This window comes from Anas acuta, chromosome 16, assembly GCF_963932015.1.
Source record: "Anas acuta chromosome 16, bAnaAcu1.1, whole genome shotgun sequence".
In the NCBI taxonomy this organism is placed as follows: domain Eukaryota; kingdom Metazoa; phylum Chordata; class Aves; order Anseriformes; family Anatidae; genus Anas; species Anas acuta.
Window position 1 is genome coordinate 4,293,315 of NC_088994.1, and position 16,510 is coordinate 4,309,824.

Genomic DNA, 16,510 nt, shown 5'->3' on the forward strand with positions numbered 1-16,510 from the left:
CGAGCTGTGGGCAGCGAGAGGGAGGCAAAGGCTGCCTTTTGCAAGGCAAAGAGTGAATTAACACAGCGGGGGAAATCGTCGTGCTTTGCGGTGATTGTGAAGCAGAATAGCAGTTACCTGCCTGTTTTCTTGAGGGATTTGTACGGAGCAAGGGGGAGAGCTGCTAACGGGATTGCAGGGCCGGGGAGAGATTTGGGAGGAAGGATCAGAAGAATTAAATGTGCAGCGTGTAGCAAGGAAAGATGGTAATGAATGGATATATCTGCCTGGCTGCACAGTGCCAGCCGCTTCAATGAATTTAGTTAAGGAAGAGAAGCAAAATAGCTGGGTTATCATGATTCTCCATCCTGAAAAATACCTTTTTTTTTTTTTTCTTTTGTTAAAAAATGTCAGGTAGCTTAAGCGAAGTCTTCCTTCCAGTCCTGTGGGACTGATTTGTTCCCCTGGGTCTACTTTTGGGATGATCCAGTGGTGATTTAAATCACTGGCAATGCTTTCTTTGACCAAGATGCTAAAACCCAACTGCTAGAACCGAGGAGGAAAGGAATATGATAGAGCTCTGTATATCTTGAAAGTTTTAAGTGCTAAAGTGAGAGGAGTGGGGTTGTTTTACACAGTACAAAGAGATCTATTTAAGCTCAAAGTTGCACTAAAATAGGAATTTTTATATGAGCCATAAGAGTGTCAGATGGCTCAGATAATAATAATATCACATAAAATAAAGTAATTGTATTGTATAAAGGTTGTCAGTTTATTTGCAACACATCTAGTCATAAAGCCGATCATTTTCTGTTAAATTAAGGTTGCACAATTTGCCTCTGAGCAAGAAATAAAGGGGCCGGTACTTTTTATTTTGTATTTATTGCCTTTTTTGTCATTGGATTTTTAAGTCATTAACTGAAAAGCAGAATGACAGACATTCACTTGCTGAAAGACAGCGTGGTACAACTGAAAAAGTTGTCAGCCTCAGAAAGTTGTTCCTTTTATTTATTTTTTTTTGAGATCATTTGGTTTAGGGGAGAGTACCCAGAGAGCAGACGGGCACCGTAAGCGGGTGCAGCCGGGAGGGTGACAAAGCGGTGCCTCTTCGCCTCTTCTCTTCACTCAGCAGCAAGTCTGATGGCTTCAATCTCAGAGCATTGTATAAAAAGTCCGTTTGGTGGCCTGCATTTAGTGGCACAGCAAACAGCCACTTACTTTTATTTACTCTCTGGATCAGGACATACATAATTGTCAGAGCTTATAATAAAATCCTTAAATCCTTTTTTTTTTTCTCTTCTTTTTGTCCTTGCTAAATAAGTTTAAGATTCCAGCCCTTCAGATCAGTGAATAAGGAAGATAAAGTAGGAAAGCAGAGAAAATACTTGTTGGCAAATGGATTAGGAAGTGGAGAACTCTCTCTATATAGGCTATAAGCCCCAAATCAGATTTGATAAATCAAGTGATATTTGCAGGGCTCTGTAGACTTCGATATTGCAAGGAACTGTTACTCTCATATTCATCTCAGCACGCAATGTATTCTGAATATTAAATGGCGATAGATCAGTCTCTTGTCAGTCACTTGTCACATTTCTGAAAGATAATAGATCAGTAACTTGATTAATAAACAAAATCAGGATAAATTTCTATTTGCCTAGAACTGCATGAAGGATGGTTTTATTTATTCATTTATTTTAGGATTACTTTTTGGTAGCAAAATATACTTCATGCACTCATCCCCTCCATGGGTGCAATGCAGCCATGGTCACATGTGCCCGAACAGTGCAGAGCATGGCTGAGATCTGCTCTGAGACTCACAGGTGATTTTCTACACTGTGTGAAATTATTCAGGCTAGAAATGGGAGCAGGATTAGAGCGAGGTCTCCACCTGCAGCATGTTCAGCCAGCACGCCCGGGGAAGCTGCACCAGCCCCGTAATACCTTCTGCTCTGAAAGCATGGACCTGCCCTGCGTGGGGTTACAGGGAAAATCCTGCTGGGATTCAAGCTCATTTAGCTTGCGGACATTTTTTTCAGGTTTCTGCAGTGGCACAGATGATCTATAAAGCAGCCCCATGTGTGGCATGCTGTACAGAAAGGACACACCACAGGGAAATTATTTAGTTGAGAAGCGAAGACGTAGCTTCAGCATGCACAGTGTTTACAACACACAGGGTTAGGAGTTTGGTGTGCTCTGGTAAGGATTTAGAACAGTAGAGAAGGCGTCACCATTCTTATGTTTTTCTTATATTTTTTCTTCCTTTCTTTTGTGCTTAGTGCTTAATTAAAATGAAATGTGGCATAAAACTGCCTTGCTTCCTGCCAGTCTGTCACCAGCAGCATAGTGCAGAGCTGCGAGCAGCAGCTCTGGGCTCAGGGTGACAAAGGCTGCCCTATTCCCTGCATCCTTCGGGGGAAGGACTTCCCCGATATTCCCTTCCTGCCCCGAGGAACAGAATTCTTCCAGGTTTCCTGGGAAATTCAGTGCAGAGGTAGCTTAGTAGTTTAGACCAAGTATGATGAGCTGACTCATTTTGAGGCTATTCGTGGCTTCTCAGGTGCATTGCAGAGCTACCTTGAGCAGCCCTTTGCTCTTTGTAGAGAATTTTATCTTCCAAATGTAGGTGCTCTAAACTTCAGCTTCGATACCTGTTGTGCACTGAAGCAGAGGCTGCTAACAATATTCAAACGACTTACCTATTCACAACCAGCCCAGTTTTTACTTTAATCGGGGTCCAACAGCTAAAGTCCTGTTACCTCCCATATAGATATCAAAATAACACCACTTACCCCTGATAAGCCAAGGATTATTTCACATCCTCTTTTTTTTTTTTTTTTTTCTTTTCTTCCAGCCTCCCATGAAGCGTACAAGTGGCTGCGGGAGAATCTGCTTGAAAAAGAAAGGTAAAAATACTTTTGTCAACTGAGTCTATAACCTGTCTTAAAAGCCTGGATTGAATTGCACAGACAGGATATTTCTCCCTGGTAATTATGATAATTTTTCATTATTATCACTATCATTTAACTGAAGATATTCCCTGTAGAAGCTTCTCTTGCTGCTGCCATTCACCAGTTTGCTTGCAGATGTATTGCCAGCACCTTTTCTGGTGTGCCCGGATAATGGAGGGGTAAGTGAAGATTGGCTGGGCACAAAGTTTGTGCAGCTGCAAACATGTGAATGACCCCATCTTGCAAATACCCCCTGTGAAGCCCCTTGATGCAGGGAAATGTTTGTGTACGGAATCTGACAGGTTGTAGCAGAGGGCTCCAGTTTGGCTCCGAGGAGTGAATACGGTGTGGTGGGACACGCACCCTTGGCGCTGAAAATCAGGCCCCGGACTTGTACAAATGTGTCCATGTGATGAGCCTATTTAAAGGGAAACTAATTAGAAGTATAGACAATCCACCTTTCTTCAAATGAAATTATTGTACTCTCTGATCCATAAATCTGACATTTATCCATATTTATACGCTATTGCTTAGTGAATACCTGATTAAGGAATACAGCTGCCAAGTGAATAAATTTGTTGTTAATCAAATGGTACTATAAAGACAGATCATCAGACCTATTAGAATATATTCATTCAGCAGATAAATCTGCGTGTTGCTGCCTGTTAGTGCAATGTGTAATGCAAATCTAATTGTTCTTTGGAGCTAAACCTTGAGCTTTGCCAGAATAAAAAAGACTTTGCATGGTTGCAGATGAGATGAAATCCTATATTTTTGCTGAGGGCCTGAGAGCCCTTGGCGTTATGTCTTGTATTGAAAGTAAATTTTATCCTAATTGAACACTAAAGACTGAGGAATGCTTAAGTCTGTGCACTGAAGATTTTACTGCAGTATATAATTGCCTCTCTCTTTTGTTAGTGTATCTAATTCAGCAGTATAAATTACCAGCTTAATTTTTTTCTTATTGTGTGATGTGCTAATACTATTATTTTGTACTGGTGAGAATTAGCAACTGGCATTTACGTTTATAGAGCCTTTCATCCAGGGAAAATCTAATAACAACATTGGTCTAAATATTACATTAAAGGGCTGAAGCATGTTGGAGATGAGAAGATAGCCTGGGGTGACTGGTAAATGGCCACAGTGTTTACAGGGACCCTGCAAAACACTACAGTGACTTTCAGGAGCTTTGAAATGCTGGCACATTTGTGAATCCAGATTTGAAGTACTCTTCGCAGGATTGTGCTTTGTATTGAACTATGACAAGTATATTTGTGCTTCAGATATTAATGAGGAGCGGATACAGCACTTCTAAAATGGTCCATAATGTGAGTTGCCTGCTCTTCTCCACCAGGCACCGATTCTGCCAGTAACAGAGATAACTCCAGTCTGCAAAATCTTCTGCCCATGCCTTTACGTCAGTCCCTTGCTGAATCCAGGCAATGTTTTGATAAGAAATGCTACATTCACACATAGCTGAAGTGTTCAGGGCAGTTTTATACTCAGCACAACCCATTTTACCCTAGTCCTGTACAACACATGCAAAACTTGCATAAAATATGGAACCAGGCAGATGGCCCATTTTTTCATCTCCAGCCTACTTTTATTTGTATTCCTCATCTACTTTTTCCCTTCGGTCTACTCCTCACCTAATGAATATTTGCCGATGGCAGCGAATGCAGTAGTCCTGCTTTAGGTTGCGCTCAGTCAGAGCTGCCCCTGCTGGGTTTAGTTGTGTCTGTGGAGAAGGACATGGCATGAAGGGAAGACCAGGAGGAAGAGAAAAGCTGGTAGAGACTAAGAGAGAAAGGGGGATGTCTCAAACACTCAGCAAGAAAGGGGGTTACTGCAATTTAAATTCTGTGAATTTAAATCGGGTCAGAAAAGCGGCTCTAGAAGGCAGGATAGCACTTGTCTGAGGCCCACCTCCTGGGAAGCATCTGAAACACCTTTGCACCCGTGGTTCTGCCAGTGGGAAGGGAAGACCTTAGCACACACACCTGAGCTCTTTCCAGAAGGTTCTGGAGCACCAGCTGCACATGCGAAGCAGTTAGTGTACGAGATCTCATTGCCCAGAGAGGGTGGGGGGTCTCCTCTGGAGATATCTACACCCCGCCTGGGTGCCATCCTGTGCAGTGTGCTCTATGATCCTGCTCAGCAGGGGCTGGGCTGGGTGATCTTCAGGGGTCCCTTCCCACCTCAGCCGTTCTGGGATTCTGTGGGATGAGGCCTGGAGGTGAAACCATGGCACTGCCTTACAAACAAGGCAGGCCCAGGGCATGGGGGCCTGGTGCTGCCGGCAGGCCCGGAGCAGAGGCACCGCTGGAGCCCATGGGGGTGATGGTGGTGGTGGTGGTGATGATGATCTGTCTCTTTCCTCTAGTCCTGTCTCTATCTTACTTTCTCCCCCATGTGTTACATGCCTCTCAGCCCTTTGTAAAACAGCAAGTATCAAACAGCTCCTGTTAGACAAGTAGCTCCTGGTAGAAACAATGAGGTTTAATCAGCTTCTGCCATCTCTGAAACTTCTCAATGGGTTGTTTGTTGTTATCTTGCCCAAAGGTACTTCAGACGTGGTAGTCTCAGAGAGGAGTGTGCAGGAGGACTCTCTCTGTCCCACCACAAAAGCTTTTGAAGGGTTCAGGTTTGCAGCTGCTTGCCCAGCATTGGGGATGGGCAGAGCAGGAAGCTTCACTTCCCCTGGTGGTGGAGGGCTTCAGGGGGGGTGGAAGGGTTGGGACCTGCGCTGGAGCTCTCTCCGAAGCCCTTACCAAGGGCACAAGGCTGGTGCAGGGGACACTCTGAAGAAGACAACACGTCCAGGGAAGGGTTATAGTCCATTGCTCATCTCCTGGAGCAAGGTGGAGGAAAGCATCGTGGCTGCCCTGTGCTCTGCTCCTGGTACAACAGCGGTGTCCCGCTTCATCTGCTACCCAGCACGGGGCGTGAAATGTAGTGGCCTGTTAACTGTGTTTGTCGCTTACCTTGACCATCTCACCTGAAGCTTACCTGTGAATTTGCTGCTGATGGGTTGCTCTGAAGAAACCTTTGGAGCTGTTCCAGGAAAAGTTTTTCAAGTCAGATATTCTGGGTGAGCTGTTCTTAAATCCCCTTGTTCTGCTCAATTCAATGCCCACCAGAACTGTGGTGGGAAATGCACTGAATGCAGTTCAGGGTGCTTTTTATTGCCATGGATGCCCCTTCCCCACTGCTGATCCAGCAGGGAGATGGCTGCAGTCAGCTCCTCAGAGCTTGAGTCAAATAACCCAATAAACTCCATGGAGATAATCAAGACTCAAGTAGACAGGGAGGTTCTTTGTCTTCCTTTGACCTTTGGCATTCCTATATAAGCATGCAGATGTGTACATGCACACATGCTGCAAGTACTTCTTGAGTGCTTGGAGTGGGTCCTGGTGGTGTCCCTGCTATGTGGGGACCTGTCCTTCTGCTCCCAAGGAAACTCTGTCTGTTACTCAGTTTTCCAGTAAGAGTAATCGTCTTGATGAAGGCTTTAGATACTCTCTTTTTTTCCTAATATATATTATATTTATCTCTGGTATGCATTCAAAGTCTTGATGGGCTTTGCTCAAAAACTTGCTGAGAAGCTTGTCTTCACTGTGAGAAGTTTCAAGTGAGATTTGTTTTGAACTCATCAGTATTTCTCAGGTTTACATTTAAAAATACTGAAATGTTGGTGAGAACAAGAAAAATCAGTTTTGAAGAGTCCTGGCAATGCTGCAGTCTGCCCTCATGCCTCAGTTGTGCCAAAAGGTCATTCTTTTAATTTCAGGAGTTGACAAAACAAAACTGAGAGGTGCTATTTTGTTTGAGAATACAGGGACTCAACTGTAGAAAAATTGGAAACCTGTATTCGGAAGCATACAATGCGTATAACCTTGGGAAAAACAAGACCTCTCCAGAAAGCAGTGGGTGACACTGGCAACAGAGAAGAACAAGTGAGAATTGATTTTTGTTTTTTTTTTGAGAGTTGCATATCAAGAGGAAAGAATTGGGGAAAAAAAAAGAAAGCTTATAAAATTCAGAACAGACAGAACAGGAAAGATTAAGCTGTGATTATAAGCATGCTGCGTGAAGAATCAAGTCGTGCATATGCTGCGGGTATGCAGAGCTCTGAGATCTCACGTCACCGCCACCCGTCTCCCTTCCTGTTCATCTTCCTTTGTGTCATCTGAACCTCCATGGCAGGAAAAGTGTGAAAAGACCTGTCTGCCGCCTCGCGTTTATATAGCAGCCAATGCAAAGGCTTTCAATACCAACTGGAGTTTCCAAATACTGTTGTCATACAAGTTCACCCCTCCTTTTCTCTGTACTTGGAATCAATATGCATATAGATTAGTGTTCTAGTATTTCACCAAAGAACATGCAATTTGAGTAGTTTTATAATTTCGGTTCAATTTTCAGCATCATTTCGGCTCAGCAGGACCTCATCAGCGGTCCCGTTGTGCCGAGCCATCACAGCTGCCAGCTGACTCGGTGGGCACGGATCCGTGACAGCTCGGCGGTGTGGGTGCCCTGTGCCCCTCTGCCCAGGTCCTCGCTCTCATTGCCCCCACCTGAAGGCCACCGCATGTGCTGCTTCTTGCTGTCTCCCACGGAGAAGAAAGATGTGTGGAAAGGCTGATGAAACTGCAACAGTAGCAAGTTTGAGGAAATTATTGAATTCACAGTGATGATAATCATAGCCTGAGCAAACTGACTGAAATTAATGCACCAGCTGAACTGCTCTGTCTGCTCTGCCTTGATGTTCCTCATTTAAAATGAATCTCTCCAGACCTGAAGGCTGTTTGGAAACAGCTGATGGTGCCCATAATGAGGATCCCAATCTTCAAGTCTCCAAACTGAAATTAGACATATGTCCTGACATGTTGACATTAATTTGAGCTGTTATAGCTGTAATGGGTTTATTTTGCTAGCATTTTAATAGAATTTCAGGGGAAACAGGCTTCGCTCCATGAGTTGAGTAGGGGAAAGGCTGTGTGCAGCCATAATTTCAAAGGTTAATTTGAAAATGTTTTTCTTGACAGAACTTTTCTGAATTGCGAGGTGACTTGAAAACACTGTATTGTAATGGCTGGCACTGGCTGGAGAAGAGGGAAGGGGGTGTCGCAGCGGGGATGCACCAGCCTGCCACCGACAGGGACCTGTGCCCAACTCCAGCTTGACTCCAAGTAACACACAATCGTAAGTCAAAGTAATAGAAGCATTTAATTGGTCACTAGTGACTGTTTTAGTAATTTACTGTGTGTCATCAAAGGATTAAAAAAAAGGCCCACAAGGGAAAGCAGGCGAGCCATGGTCCTGAAAGTTTCCCTTGAGCAGGACCCAGGGGGATTCTCCGAGACGCCCCCACTGCTCCAGGAGCACTGGTCCTGCTGGCGATCAGCCCTGCTGGCCCCCAGCCTCACAGAAAGCCCACAGACAAGCCAAAATGATGCCCAGCTCTTTGGTTTATTGGGTACCATCCAAATCCCACAGCCTTCCCGAGGGGAGGCTGGATGGAGATGACTGCTGCCACACTCGAAATAACTCAGTTTAGGCCAATGGGATGCAGCGCCTGGCTGTTGTTTTCAAAGGGTAAAATGTCACTGATGGCAGATTTTTAACCTAGTGCAATTCAGCAGATATTTGATACTTTTATTTCCTTCTGCTGACTTTATACGGTGGAACAGGAGGCGGTTTGCACAGATTAAACAGTATTCTGTCTGCAAATTAAAATCAATAACTTATTTATAGGGCTGCCGATGTTCCCACAGCAAAACAAGCCTGCCAAGTGGCTGTAAAAGTCCCGAATCAAATGCCGTGTATCTCCAGCCCATCTACGCAGTTGGCTGTCTGTGGCCATAGATACAACACAACTTATCTAGTAATCGTATCGCCTGGTAATTGCAGAGCATAAATAAATATGATTCCTGAACTGCTCAGTGGTGGGGGTTCTTTCCAGATCTGTGTGACGGACAGTTGTTGCCCATGTATATTGCTGTTAAACCTAGTGTTGCTCATCGGGATTTTTCAGGAATCCGTTTATTTTCACGAAAGGGGGCTGGCCAGGTAGCGCACCGTGTTTTAACCCCCTGGAGATGCTCAAAAGAGCAAATCACACAGCGGTATTGGGAGCATGACAGGAGATCAAAGCCCAGTAATTGGTTTTCTTTCACTCTTCCATCTGACAGTCCCCTGCCCACGATGGCAGCTGGTAGTTTGAGAAGATGGGTAGCAAAGTTCAAGGGGAGTGCGGCTCTCTGCACCATTGGCACCCTGACATTGGGTTCTTCTGGGGCTTAAAAAGCCTCTGAGATGGTGCAACAGTGGTGAGCTCACCAGCTGGGTAGGAAACCTGGCAGCAGCTCCAAGCAGGAGAGCGACCAGAAGTGCTCCCTCCTTCCAGGAGCTGCCTCTCCCCATTCAGCTTTCTTGAGGTCTCTGGGCACAGAGTGACCTTTTTTGAGCCACCAGGACCTCTTGGAGCCTGCCCCAAGCCTTGCAGTCTGTACTGGTTTTACACTGAGATCCAGGGTATGAAGGCAAGTGCTTACATGAGAATTGTTTTAAACAGTTTTATCCCTCTGAGTTGTGAAATGAACATCTTGGAAAGGTGAGCTGTGTTTTCAGAGAAGCTTAAAATAGGAATCCCATATTTAGGTTGTGCTTTTGGTGGGCATGATGAGATTTATTTACCAGAGACTGCATGAAGTAAATACTTCTTAGAGACTGGCCAGTCCAGAAGAACCAGCAAGTGCTTCAATGTGCAGACCTGGTGATGGTGGGTTATCAACGGCACAATTTTAGACTCTTTTCTGTCTCTTTCAGCCTGGGACCCCAGCCTCTAGCAGTTTCTGTGAGCTGTGGCTGAAGCAGATGCATATTGAGGTTCTTGTGCACTGGAGCTGTAGCCTTTCATTCCCTTTGCCTATGAAGATACGTTATCCTTAGGCTTCTGTATCTCATCTGAGACTGCTCAGATAGAGAGGAACTTTCCCATTGTGCTTCCTCTGCAGCCTTTGCAGAAGCCCTGCAGCTTTCTGCCCTTTGCTTTTTCTTCCTTCTGTGTTAGTGCTCTGGGCAGCGGCAGCGCCTGCTTTGTTAGCAGCGGAGGTGAGGAAGAAATCTCCCTTCCTCTGCCAAGAAACTGGAGTGAACGGGCATGGGAGGAGAGATGAAAATAGATGCAACACAAATTGTCATTTTGCAAAATGACTTTTTGCCAGAGCACTGCTCTGAATACGCAGCGATGCCGTACAGATGATTCTTGGCCAGTTAAATAACAGTTTTCCTCATATTTATTGCTCTTGAGTTGTGCCTGACAGTTTTATTGTGTGCAGACTGGCACATTATGAAAAGAAAAGTAAATAGGTCTGTGGAATCATGGCCGCGGTATTCCTGGTTTAGGGGAAAAGAACTTGCTGCTTTTACCGCATGTCTGAAAAGAGGAGACAGTTCTCCCTCAGTGTTTTATAGCAGCTCTCCCTCCCACCTCCCTCTTCTACCTTAAACAGTCTGGATTTGTTTGGCTTGTATAATTAGGCAACAGCAGCTGATGGGATTTGAATCAACGGCATTATATCATTGCGAAAGCTGCCTCGACTGATGGACAAGAGAGGCAACAGCCTGGTTATTTGCAAGAGCTATAAAATGGCCCGCCTGTGCCATGCACACAGAGAAGTACATTAGCTTCAGCTTTTTTATAATTCTTTGAGAGTAGATATACTGCTAAGGCACTTGAACTCTATTATGATGTCAAGCTTCTGTTATTTTCTATTATCCTTGGGACAAAAGCAAAAGAAATCCTGTATATGGTCTCATGAAAGAGAATGTATTCTTTGAAAATAATTGTGCCCGTAGCCCTTAGTGCACAGTTGAACCTATACAAATTAAAAGGACCATGATCAAAGTTAGTGCAGTATTTATTTAGGCTACGATGCCTCTTTGCAAAATAATTGCAATGATGGTACACACCAGCAGTGCTGAAAATGTGTTTTACTCTCTTATTTCCTTCCTCACAAATCCTGCAAGAAAAGATACAGCTATCTTCTTTTATCAGCCAAGATTTGGATTTAATGACTTGCCCTTTTCCTCCCAGCTTTTTCTGCCTGGTCAGTTAAGAGCAGAAGTAACTTTTTTTTTCCCATGTATGCCTCCCTATTTTGGACCTCAATTGCTTGCTATTACCTCCAGCTGTGAACATCTTCTAGATAGCATTCCTTGGTATGCTTGCGAGTGCAACAGCACCCCAAGGATGGCTGTACATAAGGATGCTATGAACCCCAGGAGACAAAATCCTGCAAAGCCAGGAATTTTCCTCCGCTTTACTTGAGATTTAGAGGCTTAGCTAGTTGGGTACAGAGCTGTGTCTACTACTTCAATTGTATCCCTGCATGCAAAATAGTTGAGATTGTCTGCAGGAACTCCTGTAGGACTATAGGACAAGATGCATATGTATAAGGTGCTCACGTGGTCAGCGGCAGGATGCTTTTCCTAACCTTGACTGCCCGTGTTAATGAGTGCCGTAGGAGCTAGCGTCTTTGACGCTTGTTGTATGTGGATGAGGTGGTCGGAGGTCTTGGAAGACCGGGGTTGGGGACAGGGAGGACTCGCTGCCACTGTCAGTTGAGCTTGTTTGCTTAGCTTAAGCAACTGGGCTGAAATCAGGCTTTTCTCCCTGTCATTCCCACTGCCCTTCTGTCTCTAGTACAGCTCTGTGAGTCTGTGGAACCGAAGAGTAGAAATGAAACGTGTCTTTGGAAGAAAACCCCTGTAGCCACAGTGGGGTCAGCATGGTCCTACGCTGTCCCTGCATCCTGGCTTTGGTCACTGCTCGGGTTGCTGCCAAAAAGGCATCTGTGATGCTCTGTGAGGGTCCTTGCTTGTGTCACCACGTTGGCCAGCCTCAGGGCAGGCTGCACGGGGGCTCTGCGGGGCTCAGGTGGGTGTGCAGGACGGGTGTGCTGTGCTGGCCGGGCTGTGCCTGGCCTGGCTGGGGCTCATTTTTGCAGATCTCAGACTTCTTGCAACATTACAGCGAGTGTGTTTCTCTGAGGAGGGGGAGAGCAAGCCAAACAACAGCACTTGGCTGAACAGGCTCTTCCCATCCAGCTGTATAAAAGGCACCTCGGCACACTTGTAAATATGGGAGAGAAAATGGTGTCATCGGTCTGTAATAAGGTATTCCAGCCTCAGATTGCCGTCTGTCAATGATATTTTAGCTTATTTTCTTTCAGGAAGGAAAGTGAGCTTATTTTCTTTAATCTCCTGAGAAATTACTCCAGTTATTTACAGCATTGGATTTCCTTAAAAAAGATTGTGCTGCAGCCAAGGGGATTATTTGAGCAAATAGTGTTTGTTTTTTTTTTTCCTCTTTTGTTTCACTGCATTAGCTTATTTTAACGCAGTAAAGAAAATCTTAGCTAGACCATTGTGGAGACTGCTACAGGTTTATTTTCCATTTCTTATTTCTCTGCAAGAAAAAACATGATACAGTATTATCAGCTACACACCCTTTAGAAGTAATGAAACCCAGACTACCTGGGCTGACTTTAAAAGAGCCAATTTCTACAGTCATATTTCCATGCTTCTATTTGCTTTCTGCTTTGAGCCTCAGCTCATCGAAACTGCTGTATCATTTGGATGAGATCAAGCTCGAAACTTTTGGAATGAAAGCAGGGCTTTTCAGTCACCCCAGAGAACTGCTCCGGATGAACTGCCTGAGAAACCAGAGCCGGGGGCAGCAGTTAAGGTCCTGGCTTTGGTGCGGATGTGCAGAAGCAGGACTCGGTGCAGAGAAAGAGGTGAAGGAAAAGAACCCTTTTTGCCTCCAGCTGTTTGGGGCTGCCTCAGAGAGGAGTGGTGGGTGAGCAGAGCGACAGGGGGTGGCCGTGGTCAGCCATGGTCCCTTCCATCGTTTCTGGGTCCTTCCTGAGAAATGTGTTTCTCTCTCCAGACATGTAACCTGCTGCGTTTAGCAAGCTGAGGCAGGATCAGGAATTCAGGCTTTTAATTACACTCGAGGGACTCTCGTGAGATCAAATCCCACATCCTGATAGAAGGCAGCAGGGAAGGCTCCCAAAGGCAGTCGCGTGCAGCTACTGATGTGCAGATTTCAAAACTGGAAACATTTCCCCATAGAATCGCTCTTCCCTAAATATTGCAACTGCCACTTACTGATGCTGCTGATGCTGGAAAAAGCTTGAAGAATCAACTCCAAGGCCCATTATTCTTTTCGCTACCAGCTAATGAATTTTCCCTCTGCCCTCCTACATTAATTTTCTTTTAGCAGGAGACTCCTTTTCTCCGATGACTTTCAACTATCTCCGGCATCGGAGCTCTGATACCTAGTTAGTGCAATCTGTAAATGCGACTCTGCAGATACTGCTCCAGGGCAGATTTTGACCCTGAGCGCTTCCTTCAAAAATAAATCCACAAAGAGCTGTGCGAAGAACACAGGCTGGGGCTGCACCAAGAGTCGATGTGGGAAGCAGGAAGGGCAGCGTGGTGGTGGTCGAGTTTACCCTGCCACACACACTTGTTTTGGCATAAAAATACTCCGTTATGCCGACGTATTGCCACGTTGTGCAGCTTTAATATGGTTCACAAGTTATATTTGTTTGGGCTTTTTCCCACAAAGTGCCTGTTACTGAAGTTATGCCGTCTGAGAAACTTGGCTTTTTTATTTTTTTCCCCCTAAAAGTAAGTTTCTACTTCATGATTCAGAACAAAAGCTTGAAAATATGATTTAAATGCATTTTAGAGATTCAGAAAAGCAGAAGATAAATAACTCATCATGTATTATTTTTCTGAAAGATAATACCTCATGTTTTTGTGAGGGCTGACTCGTGACTTAAATGCTGCTGGTTGGCAGCACTGTTGTTATAATTTATGACTAAGTTTGATTATTTTTTTTGTTGTTATCAGTCATATCTACATATATATATTTATATACATTGCAAAATGAATACATGTAACGCATGTTTGTACTGCAGGAGCTGTTTTCTCTCTATTGGGACTGACAGCTGTAGAGATACAGCGTTAGCGTGGAGGGGGAAGGGGCAGAGGTGTGGATGGGGTTTGGATGTGCTACCTCCAACACAGGGGCATAGAGAGAGTGGGGAGCTGAGACCCAGCAAGCATCTTCTGCTCCCCACATTGAGCATATCTATTTCAGACTTGCTCAGGAGTTACTGGCCCTCTTCTTGCTAATTTAAAGGTCGCTATACCTCGTCTAAAGCAGGATTTGTGGCTCGTGCAGCATGAAGGCCTCCTCCTGCGCTGCTCCGAGGGCTGAGGGCGGCGCTGGAAAAGGAGACAGAGCTCCTCGCTCCCTGCCCCTGCCTTCAGGACTGCACCTCTTCACGGTGTTTTTAATGAGTTAGCCATCTCCCAGCAGGTTTGGTGCTGAGCGAGGTGCCGTCCGTCCACTCGTAAGCAGCCTCGCATAGAACAGAAGCTTGATGCCAGGAGCTTTGGCTGATCTGACAGCCATGGGCCTGCAGCTGGCCTGGATAACTCATGCTCGGTGTGCAAGTGGCGGTGTGAGTTATCCCTGTCTGCAGAGCTATGTCTCAGCTCATAAACCGCTCAGCATCCTCACTGCAGCACCCAAACAGCCCTAACTCAATCCATTCACCACCAGCCACTTCTGAGTGGTGAGGGCAGGGGCCAGGCTGGGGCAGCATCCCTTGCCTGGGGCATCCTGGCTCTATGGACCTGCAGGAGGGATGCAAATGTTGGCAAGAGGACTCAGCTTGCTTTCCTTCCACAGCACCTTCCTCCAGCCCCAGGAACCTTCTTCCTCCCCATAAAGAAACAAAATACCATAGATAAATGCATTTATTGAGGTGCTGCAAGGTGGGACATGTTGTCATAAAGTATGCTGCAGAAAGCTGCAGTCCAGTGAGCAGTACTTTTTCTGTAGGTTCTCTTCCATGTGGAAAATACAGGATTTTGTGTGCAGAATTCTCTCACTTGGTGCAGAACTTATCAGGGGTTTGCAGTTTAGTAAAGCCTTGGTTTTGCACCAGTGAGCAAAATCTATGCAGGAAGCCCATAAAAAACTAAAGTAAAAAGGACTCGTGCACCCCAAATGTGGTGAAGGGTGACTGCAAAGCAGCACTTCCTTCACTGAGACCTTTTGTCTGCTGGGAGAACAGAACGGAGCTGTGGGTGTGGAACGTGCTGTGCCACAGTCGTGGCACCGCAGAGCGGAGCTGGGCAGAGGGTTCAGCTCTGCCTGCCCCGGCAGCGCGGCGTCAGATGGGGCCAGGCTGGTGAACACCCTGAGAGTGCGTCCTGCTGCAATGCCCTGAGCTTCTTTAATTAGCTGCTTGGCTCCTTTTCTGATCCCACAGTTCACAGCTGTGTCTTCCAGTTTCAGGAGGGCTTTCTGAAGCTCAAAGTTCAGCGCTTGCCTGGCTTCCTGGTGTCCCTGAAGTCCTGGTGCTGTGGCATTCGATCCATCAGCTCACCACGTGCTCGTTGAACCAGCAAGCAGGCAGCTACTGCGCTGCTAATAAATGCTCCGCAGGAGCCAGGAGAGTTTGTTTGAATGCGTATAGCAAGAGCACTGGAAATTTGATTTACAGTCTTTGGAGCCTCCTAAGGATTGCATTTCAAAATTAGGAAGGGAAAACCTATTTTTAACATCTTGGAGGATGCACAGAAAGGAGTAACTGCTTGCTTTACTTGCTTGACTTACACTTTTGTTCTCTCCCATCTAAACATGTTCTTGGTGCTTCATTATTTCAGCCTGGGAAATTCCTGAAGGTTGCCTAGCTGGGAGATCTGGGGTGACATTTAGTTTAAGCTTTTAGACTAAAAACTATTTGAATGAAATTCTTCCTACGCTGTTTAACCACTTTGCTGATGTTCTTTCTGTTTTAGTAGAGCTCCACAGATCTAATCTGTACATATACTTTTGGGCCAATGAAGAATTGTTTCAATCAATTTATTTCCCCAAATAAATTGAATAAAGTTTCCATTATATGTATTTGATTTTTTTTCAGTGATAAATCCTTATATAAACCTCTTGATAAAAGGATTCTGTAATTTCAGTCGTGACAAATGACATGGGGACCAACAAACCATTCAGATCAAGGCAGCGCCTTGCCCCGTGGAAGCACAGCCTCTGCTCTTCAAAAATTTTATAAAGTTACAGAAACCATGAGGGCATGTACACATCTTCCTGCTCTCAAGGTACCCACGACGTTTTCCAGCATATAGCTAGATCCTTCCCAGAGGCTGAAAGTACACGAAGAAAATCATGGGAAGTTTCACACAGCGTAACGAGTTCTCTGCCCTCGCAGGGGAGCACCGGGCACCCTCCTAACGTGATTCTAAATCATGCTGCACTGGCATTGGCGATTTGGCCACGATAGTTGAGCAAGATTTGGAGTATGACAGAGAAGTGTGTGACCATTTTATTGTTAGTTCAGAAGGCCAGTGCATGGGCACATAACAGCAAAAGGGGTTCTGAACACATAAAGCACCGATTTGGGCATATGTGGTATAGTCAGGGAGCCTGCAAATCAAAGCACAAGCTAAAGAGCAGATGAAAGAATACTTGCACTTTAGGT

At 45.3% G+C, this 16,510-nt stretch overlaps 1 protein-coding gene across 3 annotated transcripts in view; it reads left to right on the forward strand.

Moving 5' to 3' along the window:
- The window catches only part of PTPRT (protein tyrosine phosphatase receptor type T), a 564,167-nt gene that overhangs the window by 59,615 nt on the left and 488,042 nt on the right, over positions 1 to 16,510 (forward strand). For all 3 annotated transcript variants that reach the window (XM_068700265.1, XM_068700263.1, XM_068700264.1), the window contains 2 exons: positions 2,831 to 2,882; positions 7,973 to 8,129. The gene's annotated coding sequence lies outside the window, so the exon portion shown is untranslated. The remainder of the gene's footprint in view (positions 1 to 2,830; positions 2,883 to 7,972; positions 8,130 to 16,510) is intronic.